General features: G+C 34.6%; 1 protein-coding gene across 1 annotated transcript in view; it reads right to left on the bottom strand.

The window, feature by feature from the left end:
• The window catches only part of KCNN2 (potassium calcium-activated channel subfamily N member 2), a 325,527-nt gene extending 309,047 nt beyond the window's left edge, over nucleotides 1-16,480 (bottom strand). Inside the window, exon 1 of the mRNA XM_036848996.1 lies at nucleotides 16,426-16,480. The gene's annotated coding sequence lies outside the window, so the exon portion shown is untranslated. The remainder of the gene's footprint in view (nucleotides 1-16,425) is intronic.
• Nucleotides 16,481-18,639: the final 2,159 nt, after the last annotated feature.

The following is an 18,639-nucleotide window of genomic DNA, read 5'->3' as shown; positions in this document are numbered from 1 at the left end:
GGTAATCTTGAGCACATTGACCAACCAGTTTTCATACCCCAGTTTCCCTATTGGTTGTTGTGAGTGCAGGGGAGAAAAATTTTCCACCCCAAAATGTGTCTCTTTGGCATGAGAATTAATTCAAGCTGATAATTTTTAAGAAACAGAAGACTCAGAAAGTTTTTCTTTTTACCTCCCCCTTAACTGCCTAAAGAATTTAGATAGATTCCAGGCCTGTTTCCGGAATAGAGCTATCACCAGAGTTATCTGCAAAGAATATGGGCTAAAGTGGTGGAGGAAACTCAGCAGGGCCTAGAGATCAGAGTCCATTCTCTGTCCTACTGTCTCTGCATGGCCCAGTAGACATTTATTTACCAAGCATTTGCTTTTCTATCTTCATGTGAATTGCCTTCCTCCCCTTTGAAGTCCCAAACCACTATCTGTAACATTTTCTTTTGCCTTTAGCTGAAGATGGTATTTAAGGTGAGGGCTTTGGCCATTTTGGCAACTTACTTAGTTTTCCTGGGTCTCTCCCATGTATACATGTTATTAAACTTTTGTTTGATTTTTCTCCTGTTAATCTGTCTCATGTCAATTTAATTTTTATACCAGCTAGAAGAACATAGAAGGGTAGAGGAAAATTTCTTCCTCGCTGACATGAGCATTAGGAAATGAATAAAATTTTTAGTACAGGGTCTGATACTTAAACATTTTCAAAACAATGTTGGTTAAATTTTAATCTCAAAGTAGACCAAAAGGAAAAGAAAATGGAAATGCATGTTCAGTGATGTTTCAGGCATGCTATAATCTGATAATACAGATGTAAGTCCTTTAAAAAGCACTAGCTAAGCCTCATTCCTCCCACTGTCCCTAAACTGTCCATCCAGAAACATAGAAAAAGAAAATGTGCATATGTTGGTAATCTATAGGTACAGTGTAGTGGCTTTCTATTAAATAATCAATGTTCATTTATAGCATATTTTGAGTTTCAGAATAATTATTTTGTTCTATTTGGTGCTGTGATAATAAAGGTAATGAATTTTATCTTCATTTTTGTGCTGGAGTTCCATTAAAATATTTACTAAAATTAGGAAATTTTTAAACCATGGGAACTTAATTACATTAATTATCCTTTCTTACCCTCAAATGTTTTATAATGAAACTAAATAATGAATGCAATAATGAAGCAAAGGACAAATTGGATTTGCATATTTTATAAACATGCTCAGGAAAGTAACAGTGCTATTTTGTTTGGAATGGTAGTTAGGTTAATCATGTGTTGATGAAAGACAGAGCTCAATTTCCTTGGGGGAGGGAAGGGTGAAATGATGTCCTGGGTGTCCTCCTTTGCTCTCATATGGGAGAAGATTAGAAAATAAAGCATTCAAAAAATATTCATATTTACATAGAAGTTAATGAAATGAAACTTGAAGCAGTTTTTCCATTGCCCCCCATGTGCGACATAAATATGTTTCATTGATTGAGTGAAAATCTAGATTGAGAAAATCCTTTCAAGGCTTTAGCTCATGAAATGTTCTGAATTGCTTCATGATATAAAAATTATCATAAAAAAGAGTGGAAGAGGCTGATGCACTTGACCGTCTTTGCTCGTTAGTTCCAGGAAGGCCCACTATTCACTAGGTTGGCAGCTGTTCTGCTCCAATCCCTAGCTACCACCCCTCAGGGTAGGTAAAATGCTTCCTTGGCCACTCTTCCTCCCTCCCCTCTCACACACATACAACTGAGACTGCAGATCCCTGACAATAGTGAAGTAAGTAGCACAGTGCATTTTTGGTCAGTGTTTCTCAGAACAATATCTTATTGGGTGAAGAATCTCTGAATAAAGAAATGCTCTAATTCTTCTGGAAATTGTTCTGTTTGATATACTGCATTCATTCAATATCATAGTGATAACAAGGCCTTGGGGAAGAAAGAAAAGGGGCACCTGGGCAAAAGAGAGTATAGTATATGAAAATCTGACAGAATCTTAGAATCTAAGGGGACACTACTTTGTCTGCTCCTCAACCCAATTTGTTTATCTGAGAATAGAAACTTTCTATCACACCTGTGGACAAAGCGCAAGACCAAGGTCAGTCTTCTCTGTTTGTTGAAAATTCTGATCTTACATTATCTGAGTATGAGAGGGAGAAAAAAATGACATGTGACCTATGAAAAATATTGTCAAATAAGGTAATGATTCAGAAGATAAATGACACTTCTGAAAATAATTTAGAGTAGAAATCAGAAGAAAAATTCCAGGAACTGTTTGACATATTCAGTAAAGTTCAAGAGACATGGTTGCTATTAAATAAAAGGAGGCTATTATAAATAACTGGTTGAGGCAAAAAGTCAAATGAATGAAATAAGGATGAATTGCTAAAAAATAATGCTATAGACAAGTTAAAATTTGTGTTGTAGCAAGAAGTGTCAATTCTAAAAAGGTGTATATCAGGTAAGTGCATAAAAAACTCAAGAGCCTTCTCAGAACTCAGAAGAATGGGACAAAATTAAATGCAAAAGAAGATGACTGAGGTAGAGGATGGGAAACAGAACAAAACAGGCAAACAAGTAATTTTCTTAAAGGAGAGAACAGAAGGATCAGAACAAAAGCAATCAGAGAAAACCACAATCAATATTTTCTGAGCAAACTGAAAAGTCTCACTGTGTTCTAATATGACTGACTAAAATATACCTACTGATAAATTGTTGAACTATAAGAAAAAAAAGGGAATTCTGATATTTTTTAAGCTATGAGAACGAAGAAATAAATTCTGCTTATGTTAGTTCAGAAAAAAGAAAGTGGTTTCCCACAAAGGATTCAAACCAGGCTGACTCCAAATATTTTCACCATTGTATAGACTACGATCAAGGAAGAAACATGCAAATAATGATGAAATAAGACTGTGGTCTAATTTTAAAAAATCTATGAAATCTGTTTTTCATGAACTAAGGCAGAAATCTGTTCTCAGACATGTGAGTGATCAGAATATCTAGTATTTGTATGTTAAGGTACATGAAGAGGTACTCCAATCGACCCAGAAATAGAGCATAATCAAGAATTCAAAATTGCCCATCACCATAAAAAAAGGACTATTTTAAACAGTAAAACCAGGTTTAAAAGGCAAAAGACTAAATTATTTTTGTATTTGGTAAGAATATTACATAAAATATAAAAAATACCTCTAAAAATCAGTAATAAATACTTTCCCCTTCAAAACACCCTCCTGCCTCTGTGAACATCACTGTTAATCAATCACCAGCTGAGATTTTATGAAGACTCAGAATCCTTCTCAGCACAGTGTTCTGAGCCTTCACTATCAATTTATTAGAATTGGCCTTAAGATAAAACTATGTGACATCACAGGGTTAAAGACCAGGACTTTTTAACCGAGAGAAAATAATTCAACGGGAATTCTTTATTAAAAACTTCAACAAACAAGATCATCTAAAGATAAATAAAGAAGATATGAGAAAATTTTAGTTAATCCTGATTTATTGTGATGTATTCCTTATCGTGAATATAGTTATGCATCCTCATGAATACATAACAAGGCCTGCTGTAAACAGGAAGTTACAAGCCGGGAGTACAAGGGGACAGATGGGAAGGCAATATGCAAATTTGGAAAGATTATTAATGGTTACCAGTGACTAGTTTTCTTTTTTTAATGAAATTTTTAATAATTTATAAAGGAAGAGAAGGAAATACTGCAAGATTTAAGATGGACCATTAATTTTATACATTTTTATAACACTAATTTAGAATTAAATTTAATGTAATAACTGCAGAGTAGATAGGATTGATGACGTGTGTTCTGTTTCCAATTCAGGCAAGACCATCAGTTCTCTATTCCATGGAGCCTTTTACCTTAAAAATTTACTCCAATGTGCCATGTTCTATTTCAACTCAAAACAATGAAAAGTGTGGCCAAATCACAGATATTCTCAGTGGCATGTAAAGTTAGTGGGACTCTCACAATTTTTGCAACATTACTTATCATCGGGATATCAGTACAAGTCTTAAAAGTAAAAAAAAAAAAAAAAAAAAATGAAATCAGTGGAATAGAATTGTGTTTTTTAACTGAATTCAATACTTTGAATTCAATTCATTTAAACAGATTTTGGCCAATTCAGATGCTAGTAGTCTTGAATCCAATTATCCTATGGATCTGTGTACCTGTAACAGCCTAATGCCAAGTAGAAGAGTTTAACAGGAAAACAAGGAGTTTCATGGGAAGGTAGAAATCGGAGAATAGGATAAGTGATTAAGTCATCCAGTGATGAACAGGGCTCTGGAGGATTCACCTTGCCTATTTCACCTATATCACCTATATCACCTTGCCTATGGCACAAAATTCAGCCAATCAACTCAACCTAAATTTTCTCTTAATTAGCTGTCACAGTTTTTAAACCATAACTGGCAAACTTAATTTACACTTGGATTAGAAAAACACTAGAAGTAGAAGGCTAATAAATGTGACCCTGGGGGTCACTGTCAGCAGAATTGATCATAATGTCATCTATCACGTATGTAATAAGAGACTGAAAATCAAAGAATAAACCAGTTTCTCCAGGTAAATTTAAAATAAGGACACCACCAATCCTTGGGTCTACCTTTGTCAATATCCCTTGGACATGAAGAATCCTACTTTAGTGTTAAATTTACCTTTCATAATTCTGTTTGTAAATACATTTAAAGGACAAAATTAACTGCCAATCAATCTCAAAAGAAACACAATATCTTAACTTTTAACTTCTATTGTGTTTGAGATATTTTTCACTTTTAAGTCTATTTGTTTTAACAGATAGACTTTAACAGAAGTCTATGTGGTATATCTATCTAAAATACCTGGTATTCAACGCAAGTAAAAAGAGAAAAAATTTGTGAGGTGTGCTCCAGCTGTGATGATGTACTCAGTGCAAGCTCAAGTTTATTCCCAGGACTCAGTCCTCTTTCAGCCTTTACTCTCCCCCTTTGTCTCTGGCTTTAAAATGGAGACTTATTTCTCTCTGTCCCATCTTCCCCAGACCGCCAAATGTTTTCAAAGATCCAGTTCCTTCCATTTTTCTCACTAGCACCACAATAATAATATTTTTTTCCAGTGAGTAAACCTAAACAAGGTTATCTTTGCTTTGTTTAATAAAAACTCTGTGTGTGTGTGTTTGTGTGTGTGTCTGGAGAGAGAGATTTAACTGTCACTTCCATTTCTTCATCTGCTACATCAAATAATCACAAACAGAATTTTTAAGGAAAAGCCTTTTAAGAATTTATAACATTTGAAAGAATTTCAGAAATTTACATGTGAAATGCATGAGTACACTAGGAAATTAACATAAAGATAAAAAGCAAGGGCCTTTTAGGAAAAAGGAGGAGGTAACTATGTCAGTGAGAATATAATTGCTATGTTTGAATAGTAAGTTCAGTGGAGAGCTCTTAGACAACAAAAGCTAAAAAGGAAATGCAAAAAGTGATCGCAGAAATCTTAGTAGATGAGAGAAGAAAACAAGCAAGTAGTTCACATTTTCCAGGAATCAAAATTCTAAAAAGAAATCATCATTATTGTTATGAATCCTTGTGAAAATGAACATTGAGTAATATAAGGAAAACAGCTTTATCTGAAGTACTGAAAAGGGATCAGTGAATTTTTTTTTTTTACTTCTAGGCAACCTTGTATTTTTGAAGATTTACCTTTACTATTAGTTAATTAAACTAATTAAATAATAATTGTAATAATTGAAATAATTAAGGAAATCAAATTAATTTCTCTTTGAGCTATTTTAATTGTTATATTCAGAAATAATGTATTCTAATGTTTTTTAAATATTAGGGGCATTAGGCAGTATGCCATGAATATTTATTATGATATAAATTATAATGATTTTTTGCTGTTACTGTCTTTTATTTTTTAAAGTAAAAAAATCATAATACTTATAAAGAGAAAATATAAATGACAGATTTTATGTGTCAAAAGAGAAAGTCATAATATAAAGCTTAAATTACATAAACCCCAAAATCACTTTTTTCTTCTATATGATTGACAACGTTCTGAAATTTCTGAGCCCCTAATTAAATAATGAAGAAGACACAGTGTGAAAAATCATGACTATACACTTTCCAAGTAAGGAGCTGAGTAAGAAAAAAGCTCATTTTACATAACAGAAATGGAGCACCATAAAGTAAATTACCAAAACTTAAATTTCAGACATTATACTGCTATTTGGTCTATGTTTTGTTAAAAGAAAACATTCTACCTAAGAAGCAGAATACAATACCATGATTTTATTTCAAGTAATTAGATAGACAGTTAGTTTATATATTTTAAGCTGACTGCTTTTTAAATGAGTTTGGTTGACAACATTTTAAAAATCTGAAATGCAGTCACTAAATTTAGTTTTATTATACTGTTTTGGTAAATGCAATATTCAAGATTTTCTCTTGTACTCCACATGCTAATAAACTTTATATAAATAGATTTTGCTTACTTCACCTAACAAGACCTCAAAAGTAATTCATATATTCTTCAATTTATTTTGAGGCTTATATCAAGAGGAGACTCTATGTTTAATAACTTTTAATGAAATAGAATTTGATCTCAAATAAATTAAAAAGACATCTTAAGACTGGAGATGTCTTTTGCTCCAACATAGTGTGTACCCGAGCTTCAAACCTCTTAATCACTTAAAGGAAAATGCTTATTTTTTATCCTTGTTTTTATCCTTCCCCAAATTACAAACATCTATCATGAAAATTCTAAGGCTTGGGACTTTTTCATCATAATCATCGTCATAATTGTCTGGCACAGAGCAAGCACTCAATGTTTACTGAGAGAATGAAAATCAACAAATACCCATCTACTGTGTTCCAAGAACTGTGCTTCATATATACCCTCATGTGTACCTCACATTTACATGTTTTATATTTACTCTTCACACGTAACCTTGCAAGTTAGGGATTATAATCCTCATTTACAAAAGGGAAAGAGGTATGTGGAGGTTAATCCAAACAGAGTATTATACAGCTAAGAGTGAAGAACTAAGTTTCATACTCTTTTTATTTTCTGGTTCCAAATTTGAATATTTTTCTACTAAGCCTATTAAACCATTAAGGTACTTACAGTAATACTTTAATTAAATTAAAAATTCTGTCAAGTGCAAGGTACAATGATCAGAGTTCTGGAAAACAGAAAGATGAATGGGCATGGTCTCTGCCCTCAGGAGTTTATGATCCACTGAGAAGACAGCTGTACGGACAGCTAATGATGCTGTTATGATAGAAGCCAGAATGAAGTAAGTGTGAGGACTGTAGTACAAACTACTGCAGAAGCAGGAGTAAAGAGAAAGTCACTTCTGAGGGAAGGAGATTAAAGGATGCTTCATGAATTAAGAAGCATTGGAACTTGGTCTTGAAAAGTAAGTACAATTTGACAGGTAAAAATATTTTCAGCAGAGGGAATAGCAGGAACAAAAGCAAGGAAGTAGGAAGACACTGTATGTTTATCATTCACACTTGCATTCATTCATTCATTCAATAACTTACTGACTGCTATAAACACTGGACATGTAGCAAGTTAGACAAAGTCCCCACCTAAAAGGGCTTACATTCTAGAAGTAAACAGAGTAAAATATCAGGAAAACAAATAAATGAACAAAACTTTTCAGAGAGAAGTAAGAAGTTTGAGTGAATTAAAACAGTGTTTTGGACTGAGTGGTCAGGAAAAGGAAAAGTTTAAAGTAAAAGAAATCCAAGAGTGTCTGCTAAAATTAGATACTCGCTTTTGACCTTGCAACCTTCCCCTACACAAAAATAGTTGTTGAAGGATATTTGTTATTAACAACAGCAACAAGAACAAAACAGGCATAATCTTAATAAGTACCAACTACTATGAAACATTATACAGCTATTTAAAAGAATGAGTTAGATCTCTCTCTTTATGGATCTCAAGGGATAACCATAATACATTGCTCTAATAAAGACCAAGTTGCAAAATATAATCAGATTGAGGAAAAAGCCATTTGATTATATCAAGTGTTGTGAAGGTACAGGAAACAAGCACTTTTAAATACTGTTGACACAGTATAAATTGGTAAACTTTAGAGAATTTGACAGTATCTATGGTGGGAATGTAAATTGATACAGCCACTGTGGAGAACAGTATGGAGGTTCCTTAAAAAACTAAACATAGAACTACCATATGACCCAGCAATCCCACCACTGGGCATATCATATACCCTGAGAAGACCATAATTCAAAAAGTCACATGTACCCCAATGTTCATTGCAGCACTATTTACAATAGCCAGGACATGGAAATAACCTAAATGTCCATTGACAGAAAAATGGGTAAAGAAGATGTGGTACATATATATAATGGAATATTATAAAAGGAACTCAGCCATAAAAAGGAACAAAACTGAGTCATTTGTAGAGATGTGGATGGACCTAGAATCTGTCATACAGAGTGAAGTAAGTCAGAAAGAGAAAAACAAGTATCATATATTAACACATATATGTGGAATCTAGAAAAATGGCACAGATGAACCTATTTGCAGGGCAGGAATAGAGACGCAGACGTAGAGAACGGACGTGTGGACACAGTGGGGGAAGGGGAGAGTGGGATGAATTGGGAGACTAGGTTTGACATATATACAAATAGCTAGCTAGTGGGAACCTGCTGTATAGCACAGGGAGCTCAGCTCAGTGCTCTGTGATGACCTAGATGGGTGGGATGGGTGGGATGGGGGGAGGGGGGAGGGAGGTCCAAGAGGGAGGGGATACATGTATACATATAGCTGATTCACTTTATTGTACAGCAGAAACTAACGCAACATTGTTGAGCAATTATACTCCAATAAATAAAAGAAATAAAAAGAATGCTCGTATAATTTGACCCAACATTTTTTAAAATGAAACACTCTAAAAGACTCTTATATACCCTGAATTTTAAGAACACTTAATCTATGTTAAAACATTTTACAATTTTCTAAAATTAAAAATGTATTGGTATACTTACCTACTGAACAGGAATTTTTTTCTTCCTCCTACCTATCCAATAATCCCCACTCAACCCTCTCCCAGCTCTGACCAACTATTTCTTCTGTTGATATCTTTGGGAATTTTAGTCCCAGATTGTTATTTTTTCAATGAAGCATAATTAAATGAACTTCACTACAAGATTTCCTGATTCATTTGCTCCCCAGTCTATGTCCTTCTTCAATTCATTTTTATTTTGCTAGAGCACAAACTTAAATACTTCACAGAGGATCTGTAGATTAGTGTATTTCTGAGTCTTAGCGTACTTGTAAATGTCTTATTTTATACTCACACTTAAACGTTAATGTGGCCAGCTATAAGATTTTAGTTTCAAAATCAATTTCCCTCAGAATATGAAATTTTGCCCCACTTAGTATTTCTCATTAGGTCCAATGAAAATCTAATTCACGTTTTTTTTCCTTTGTAGACATTTGGGATTTTTTTTTCTTTAATCTTGGTGTTCTCAAAATTTACCATTTTATGTTTAGATTCATTCATTCATTTGATAAATATTTTTTGATAAATATTTTCTGAGCACCTACTATGTGCCAAGCACTTGTTTAATCGTCTAAGGGTGTGATAGTGAACACAATAGACAAACTGTGTGTCTTTTATTATTTCATCTACCTGCAGCTTGGTGGTCCCTTTCAATTAGTATTATACTTCACGTTGAAAATGTTTTATAAATAATTTCTTTGATTATTTCTTCCATTTCACCCTCTCTTTTTTATGTGTTTGGAATGCTTGGAAAACAAATATATTGTACATTCTGGACCATTTTCCATATAACATACATTTTTTTTGTCATTCTAATCTGTTTTTTCTCTGTGCTGAAGAAAACCTTGACTTGTTAATTCATTCTTTAGCTGTGTCTATTCTGCTTTTAAGCTGACTAGTGAGATTTTTAAATTTCTACCAAGATATTTATACTGGTATAGATACTGTTGTTGATTCATGCTGTTCTATTTATGTCTTTTTTAATTGAAGTATAGCTGATTTACAATGTTGTGTTAGTTTCAGGTGTACAGTGAAGTGATTCAATTATACATATATATATGTTATATATAGATATAACATATATATGTTCTTTTCAGATTCTATTCCATTATAGGTTACTACAAGTTACTGAATATAGTTGAATATAGTTCCCTGTGCTACACAGTAGGTCCTCATTGCTTATCCATTTTCTATATAGTAGGGTGTGTATGTTAATTTCAAACTCCTAATTTATTCCTCACCCTTTTCCCCTTTCATAACTATAAGTTTGTTTTCTATGTCTGTGAATCTATTTCTGTTGTAAATAAGTTTGTTTATATCATTTTTTTTGGATTCCACATACAAGTGATATCATATGATATCTGTCTTTCTCTGTCTGACTTACTTCACTTAGTATGATAATCTCTAGGTCCATCCATGTTGCTGTAAATGGCATTATTTCTTTTTTTTATGGCTGAGTAATATTCCACTGTGTGTGTGTGTGTGTGTGTGTGTGTGTGTGTGTGTTTATACCATGTCTTCTTTATTCATTCATCTGCCGATGGACACTCAGGGTGCTTCCATGTCTTGGCTACTGTAAATGGTGCTGCTGTGAGCATTGGGCATAAACTACTTGAACTGATAAATGAATTCAGTAAGGTAGCAGGATACAAACTTAACATACAGAAATCTACTGCATTTCTTTACACTAATGAAATGCAACAGATTTCTTGGAAATATCAGAAAGAGACAGTAAAAAAAAATGCAGCAGATTTCAAAGAAATATCAGAAAGAGAAAGTAAAAAAAAAAAGCCTTACAAAATCTCATCAAAAAATAAAATACCTAGAAATAAACCTGACCAAAGGGGTGAAAGACTTACATGCTGAGAACTATAAAACACTGATAAAGAAAACTGAAGATGATTCAAAGAAATGGAAAGATAGCCCATGCTCTTAGACTGGAAGAATTAATATTGTTAAAATGGTCATACTACCAAAGCAATCTACATATTTAATGCAATCATTATCAAATTACCCATGACATTTTTCACAGAACTAGAACAAATTATCCTAGCATTTATATGCAACCACCAAAGACCAAGAATTGGAAAAGCAATCCCGAGGGAAAAGAACAAAGCTGGAGTCATGACCCTCCCAGACTTCAGACAATACTACAAAGCTACAGGAATCAAAACAGCATGGTGCTGGCACAAAAGCAGACATATAGATCAATGGAACAGAATAGAGGGCCCAGAAATAAACCCACATACCTACATTCAATTAATCTATGACAAAGGAGGCAAGACTATACAATGGAGAAAAGACAGTCTCTTCAACAAGTGGTGTTGGGAAAGCTCGACAGCTACACGTAAATCAATGAAACTGGAACACTCCCTCACACTGTATACAAAAATAAACTCGAAATGATCTAAATATAAGACATGACACCATAAAACTCCTAGAAGAGAACATAGGCAAAACATTCTTGTACATAAATTATAGCAATATCTTCTTAGATCTATCTCCCAAGGTAAAAGAAATAAAATAAAAAATAAACAAATAGGACCTAATCAACTTAAAAGCTTTTGCACAGCAAAGGAAACCATCAGCAAAATGAAAAAATAACCTATGGAATGGAAGAAAATATTTGCAAAAGTTGCAACCAACAAGGGGTCAATATCCAAAATATACAAACAGCTCTTACAACTCAATATCAAAAAAACAAACAACTCAATCAAAAAATGGGCAGAAGACCTGAATAGACATTTCTCCAAAGAAGATATACAGATGGCCAACAGCCACATGAAAAGATGCTCAACAGCACTCATTATTAGAGAAATGCAAATCAAAACCACAATGAGGTATCACCTCGCACTAGTCAGAATGGTTATGATCAAAAAGTCTACAAATAATGAATGCTGGAGAGGGTGTGGAGAAAAGGGAACCCTCCTATACTGTTGATGGGAATGTAAATTGCTACAGCCACCATCGAGAACAGTTATGGAGGTTTCTTAAATGGAGGAAAAAAAACTAAAAACAGAGTTACTATATGATCCTGTAATCCCATTCCTGGGCATATATCTGGAAAAAAAGAAAACTCTAATTTATGTAATGATACAAGCACCCCAATATTAATTCATTCTTTAGCTGTGTCTATTCTGCCTTTAAGCTAACTAATGAGATCTTAAAATTTCTACCAAGATATTTATATTGGTATAAATACTGTTGTTGATTCATGTTGTTCTGTATGAATTAAATTCATCTGCTTCCTTTTTCCCCCATCTGCTTTCTGTCATGAATTACTGTTTTACAAAACAATTAAGATTATTTTAAAATTACCAATGATTTATAATTACCAAGATAATCATTTTTCTTCTGATAATGGCTTTTTACAAATAGATGTTATAACAGACTGTCATTTTCAAGATTTTAATATCACACATATATTAATGGGCAGTCAGAGTTCAAACGCAGGTGTATCTGTTTGTAACCTAAAGCCTTTTTATAATTCTTCCTGGAATGGATGAGTCGATATACATATGCTTATACTTTGTTCATATTTTGGAATATCTATAGTAAATGTTTCAAATTAAAAAATAGATGTTATACCATCTCTTTAATAACGATTATAGTTTTGTTTATTCAATAACTAAATTTTCAGGTGTAAAGTCATCTATTTGGTGAATTTGGTGACTCTTGCATAGTGACAGATTTCCTCATGCAATTCTTGGCTGTCTGTTCATCTTTGTATTCCAGAGTCACTGTTTGACCTGCTCCTTTCTTAGATAGTTACCTCAGGTGTTTGTGGGAAAAGAGAAGGGCATGTTTTGTAGGTGAGTTTGTAGCTGGTCTTCTACTCTCTGACTCTATGCCCCTTCCAGGGGTCACTAGCCATGCAAGGGACTTCCTCTCTGGCCTCACAGCCTACACACATCACTTTATCTTGACAGCAAACTCCTTTTGCCCACTGCTCAGCACCTTTGGAGATAAAAGGAGGGGACTGACTGGTTTTCCTCCTCATAAAGAAATTACCCTATTACTCATCCCAATGTCCCAGAAACCTTATCTGCTTCTCATATTCATTGATTTTTAGGTTGCAGCTCCCTGAGAAACACTCCCACATCTGCAGTGACATTATCCTGCTTTCTTTGTTGATGTGCCTTTTCAAATTCATCAGCTTTCTTTTTTCCCCCTCTGCTTTCTTTCTGTCGTGAATTATTCTTTTTTAACATAATTAAGATTATTTTTAAAAATACCTCTTCAGCTATTTTAAGAAATGTGGGAAAGCACATGCATATGTTGAGCCAACCACCTTTATCCAAGTAATTTCTTTGCAGACTCCATTAAGTTAATTGAGCAAGAAAAATACTTTCTCAAAAATGATTATTTTTCCCTAAAATATGAAGGCTAAAAGTATTAAACTTATTTTTCATGAAATAATCATATAGATGGCAAGCAAGACAAGTCAGTTTTATTTTATTTTCTCCTGTGCTCATTAGTAAACTATCATCTCTTAGCTTCAAATCCACTCTTCTATTCTTCACTTTTTGTGATTCCGGGGGTGGGACTCTGCAAACCATTTCTCTTTGGCTAGCGGGATCGCCATTAGGCTGTGACAATAGGGGGCACTAGAGAGAGAGTAGACAACAGAAGAGAAAAAGGATACTGTCCTTCTAGGTTATTTCCTCTTCCTGTTTTGATTCCTGTTACGCTCATCACCATCCAACAAAGATACACCTGGCAGTGGCTGGTTATTCCAGTAAGTGCAGCTGATTCCAGTTGCATTTTTTCCAACACTGGCAGAGCCAACATCACTGTGGCTTCTCACTGGCCCCATCTGCAGCCGGTTGGTACCCACTCCTTAAATTTTTTTTTTCTTTTAATTAATTAATTAATTAATTAATTATTTTATTTTTGGCTGCATTGGGCCTTCGTTTCTGTGCGAGGGCCCTCTCCAGCTGCGGCGAGCGGGGGCCACTCCTCATCACGGTGCGCGGGCCTTCACTGTCGCGGCCTCTCTTGTTGTGGGGCACAGGCTCCAGACGCGCAGGCTCAGTAATTGTGGCTCACGGGCCCAGTTGCTCCGCAGCATGTGGGATCCTCCCAGACCAGGGCTCGAACCCGTGTCCCCTGCACTGGCAGGCAGACCCTCAACCACTGCGCCACCAGGGAAGCCCCAAGTACCCACTCCTTAAAAGTCTGGTTCCCAGTCCCGTGCAGCATCTCTGTGGCATTCCTGAGGCACTAACTCGGCTCAACCACACCCTCTCCTCAGAAGTCTGAGCCCAAGCTCTGTGAGTCCCTCAGCCAAGATTCTAAATTTTTGATAATCTTAATCTCTTCCCTTAATTTTCTCAGTTCTAGGGACGGTCTGTGAAACCTTAGTGTTCCCTTTATCAGATGTCTAATTCCTGGATGACCATTCTTTATAATAAATTCTCTTGTTAAAATTACTCTGGTTTCTACCAACTACGTGGACTCTGAATAATATACTTCCCTACCTATCATGGCTGTTTTCAGATGCTCAGTGAGCCTTCTGTCTTACTGTCAAAATATCCATTAATGTTATTACATGTGAAAAATATATACTATATACTTATTGAAACATTGAAAAATACAGTTAAAGGAAAATGGACATGGTCCCCTCTCTCTAATAATTTCAAAGAAATGAGTTTGAAAGGGTAAATAAAAGCATTTCCATAAAATTTTTCTCTAAACAAGTTTTTCTGAAGCCCCAAAGCACCAAACTCCTCACTATATGTCTTTGGAAACCTTTTTATTCCAATAAATCAGGGTACTTTTCTATCCAAGACTGGGAAAGGGTTAATATGAAATGGATGCTATCAGTTGAATTGTATTTATATTTCTTTAACTCTTGATCTAAATTATAAATTTTCTTTTAAATAGGGAGCAAAAGAGAGCAAAAACTGATTAGATATTTATTAGGTTTATGTTTTAGTTTTGTAAAAATCCATGGATGCTAGCTAGTTGTTAGTAGTCAGAAAGATGGAAGGCATGAAAGCAGAAGAGACTTCAATGTGGATTATGAGCTGTGGCTTTCATCCTGATGCCCTAAGTGGTTAAATAGTTGAGTCCAAATACATACTCTCTGTGGCAGCTCAGCCTCAGCAGGTAGCCACATCACCAGTTTTAAGAATCAAAAACTCCAAATGAAACAACAACACAACATATACAAGACCCGGACTTTTTCATAGCTGACTCACCAAGAAATACCAAAACGTGCACATTTTGGGACTTGAACCACCTGCTTCATGAAAAGTCTGGCTTTTAACATAAATGTCTCACATAGCTTGGTGGCCATGAGAGTATGGACAAAAGCCATTTCTTTCTAAGGTAATCAGAAAATTAGGTGAGGAACCTTGACTATTAGTGCTGGTACCTTAAAGGTACCCAACTACTGGCTGGCAAGCTGGGTATGGAGCAAGAGTGTAAGGAAATGACCAGTACTCTGCCAAGATGATGATTTTACCACCAGGCTGGAGCTGCCAGGCCATCTTTGAGATTGCCCTAAATGAATACTAGGGCAGCAACGCAGCCTGGACACAGAAATTGCTTCTGGGATGAGGGTGAGAAGCTTGTCTGCCTGTTCCATATAAAAATAACTGGGTGACATATGAAAGAATACTTCATGAAGAACTTTAAAAACACATATCTCCTTTCCAACCAAGAACGAGTCTTCTTTGTTGCTCAAATGGGGTGGTGGTGGTGGGATGAATTGGGAGATTGGGATTGACATACATATAATAACATGTATAAAATAGATAACTAATAAGAGCCTGCTGTATAAAATAAATAAATTAAATTTTAAAAAACAACTGTTTTTTAACCTAAGATTAATCTATTCAAGACCTAAAAGAGAACACCCAGAAAACCGTCTCCCCCAAAATTATTCTTTGAAGCTTGCCATAAGTTCGTAAAAATGTAGACTTTGTAACATGTTTTAAATCACAGTGATTTTTATCACTGTTTTTTGAGAAAAACAAACCAAGGATATGAATCTCTGTGCCAATAACTAATCTTACTAAGTGCTGGCAACTATTCTTAAAATATAAGGGAGAATACATTTATTCATTCAATCAATATTTTTGAGTACCTTTTACATGATAGGCACTTTTATAAGCACTAGGTGAGCTTACTCAGGGGTTACAAAGAAAAATACTTTGTTTTTTTCCCTCATATTATTGAAATATCAACTATTTACCTTTTCTTAGTGTAGTGGGAGTCAGCTAGCAGGAGAAATGGACACTTAATTGTTGAAAATGAGCGAGCCACTATATTGAAAATCATTGAAACCATAGGCAGAGAGTAGTGTCCAACTGAAGTAAATTCAGCTGACCTAAGTTTAACATTCTTTTTTCTATAAAATCACTGTGTGTTACATTAGAATTAAATGCACACATTTTACTACTATTTTGTACTCACCGCTATTACTTATATCCCACTCCATTCCTTAGATTCACTTTTTCTCTTGCTGGAATCCATCCTTTTGTAGTTCTCTCAGCAAGAATCTGTAAGAGGTAAATTCTATTAGATTTTGTCCAAAACTATTTCATCCTTACTCTTGAAGGATAATTTAGTGCTGTATAGTGCCTCAGGGTGTGAATCCTTTTTCCTCCGCATTTAAAGAGTTTATTCTATTGCCTTCTACCATGCATTATCACACACATATGGAGAAAAACACTACAGTCAGCATAAGTGTTGCTACTTTGTAGGAAATCTATAAAACAACTTTTAATTAGATTCTTCTATTTTTCACCTACTGTCATACCATGTACAGTTCTATAATTCTTGCCCTGCACAGAGGAATGTGGCTAAGGGAGCAAGTGGAGGTAAAAACTAGGCCATGAGCTACTCACCCAAATCACGAAATTAATGGACAGCACCTGCCAGAAGGTACTGCTTTCTATTTCATGCAAAAGTGTCGTACAGGGTGGTGGTATCACTATAGTGTATATAGGACTGAATTTTTATTTCTCATATTTACCACTTAGGTCACTATCTATTTGAGGACCTATGTCTTTCTTCAACTCAGAAGACACTCTCTCATTTCTTCAAAACTAGCCTCTTTCCCATGGCTATATTTCTTATTTTTGGAACATGTATTAGGTATAGGTTAGAATTTCTCAATCTATTTTCTGATCTGGGTCTTTAATTTTATTTTCACTTTTTTCCCAAAATTTCAGTGTTTTTTTCTAGGTCTTCCAATTTATTATCTCTTTAGTAATGTTCACCTATTAATTAAAACATGACAATAATTTTCAATTCCAGAATCTCTAATTGGTTCTTTTTAGTTTTCCCTATTCTTGAGTCACGTCTGTCTGTATTTCATGATTCCTTTATCTTATTGTGTAAATATTACTTATTCCTGTATCCCTTTTAGGATTTCAAAGATACGTGTTTTTAAAATCTGTTTTGGAAGATTGCCTTTGTAATTGTATTTCTTTGAATGACAATTCACCTGCTTACTGAGTTTATCAACCATCTTTCATGAAGTTTTGTTTTCCTCTTCTTGGGTAAGACTCCTCTCTCCTTTTGCTCACTGTCATAGTGATGTATCATCTAGATACTTTAAATATATATTTAAAATATTTTGTCTAGCATTGCTATGTTGGGGGTGTTCAGGGAGGTGGACAATGCATCACTTAACAATACCATTTTAATTAGAATATACATTTCTAATGTATTATTTGTTAAACCAGGAGGTACTCAAAAATATTTTACCTATTTTCAAAGTTAGCATTCAGAACTTCTTTCTGAAAGACCTATGTTTCTAATTACACAGTTCAGAGACCAGCAAGCTATGACCTAATCCAAACTGCCACCTGATTTTTAAGGCAATCAGCTGGCAATTGTTTTTACATTTTTAGGGAATTGTCAAAAAACCAAGAATAATGTGCAATAAAGACCATACTTGGCCCTTTACAGAAAACGTTTGCTGACCACTGCCATAGTCTTTCTTTGAATACCATCCCAATGACTTTGTTCCCTGATTTTTTAAAAAACAGACTTAATTTTTTAGAGTTTTAGGTTCACAGCAAAATTGAGTGGAAGGTACAGAGATTTGCCATAAACTCCCTGCCCCAGCACATGCATAGCCTCCCTCATTATCAACATCCCCACCGGAGTGGTACTTTTGTCACATTTGATGAACCTACATTGACACATCATTATTAGCTAATGTCCATAGTTTACACTAGGGTTCATTCTTGGTGTTGTACATTCTCTGAGTTTGGAAAAAATGTATAATGATATGTATTCACTATCATAGGATCATACAGAGTAGTTTCACTGCCCTAAAAATTGTCTGTGCTCCATCTATTTATCCCTCCCTCCCCACTATCCCCTGGCAAAGATCGCTCTTTTCCATGTCTCCATAGTTTTGCCTTTTCCAGGATGTCATATAGCTGGAATCCTACATTATGTAGCCTTTTCAGACTTGCTTCTTTCATTCAATAATATGCCTTTAAGGTTCCTCCTTTTTTTTTCATGGCTTGATAGCTAATTTTTCACAGCACTAAATAATATTCCATTGTATGCACCATAGTTTACTTGTCCATTCACTTTGGAAGGACATCTAGATTGCTTCAAAGTTTTGGCAATTATAAAACTGCTATTAACACCTGTGTGCAGGATATT

Source organism: Balaenoptera musculus, chromosome 3, assembly GCF_009873245.2.
Source record: "Balaenoptera musculus isolate JJ_BM4_2016_0621 chromosome 3, mBalMus1.pri.v3, whole genome shotgun sequence".
Classification (NCBI taxonomy): Eukaryota; Metazoa; Chordata; class Mammalia; order Artiodactyla; family Balaenopteridae; genus Balaenoptera; species Balaenoptera musculus.
The sequence above is the reverse complement of the archived record's forward strand: the minus strand, read 5'-3'. Positions and strand labels throughout refer to the sequence as shown.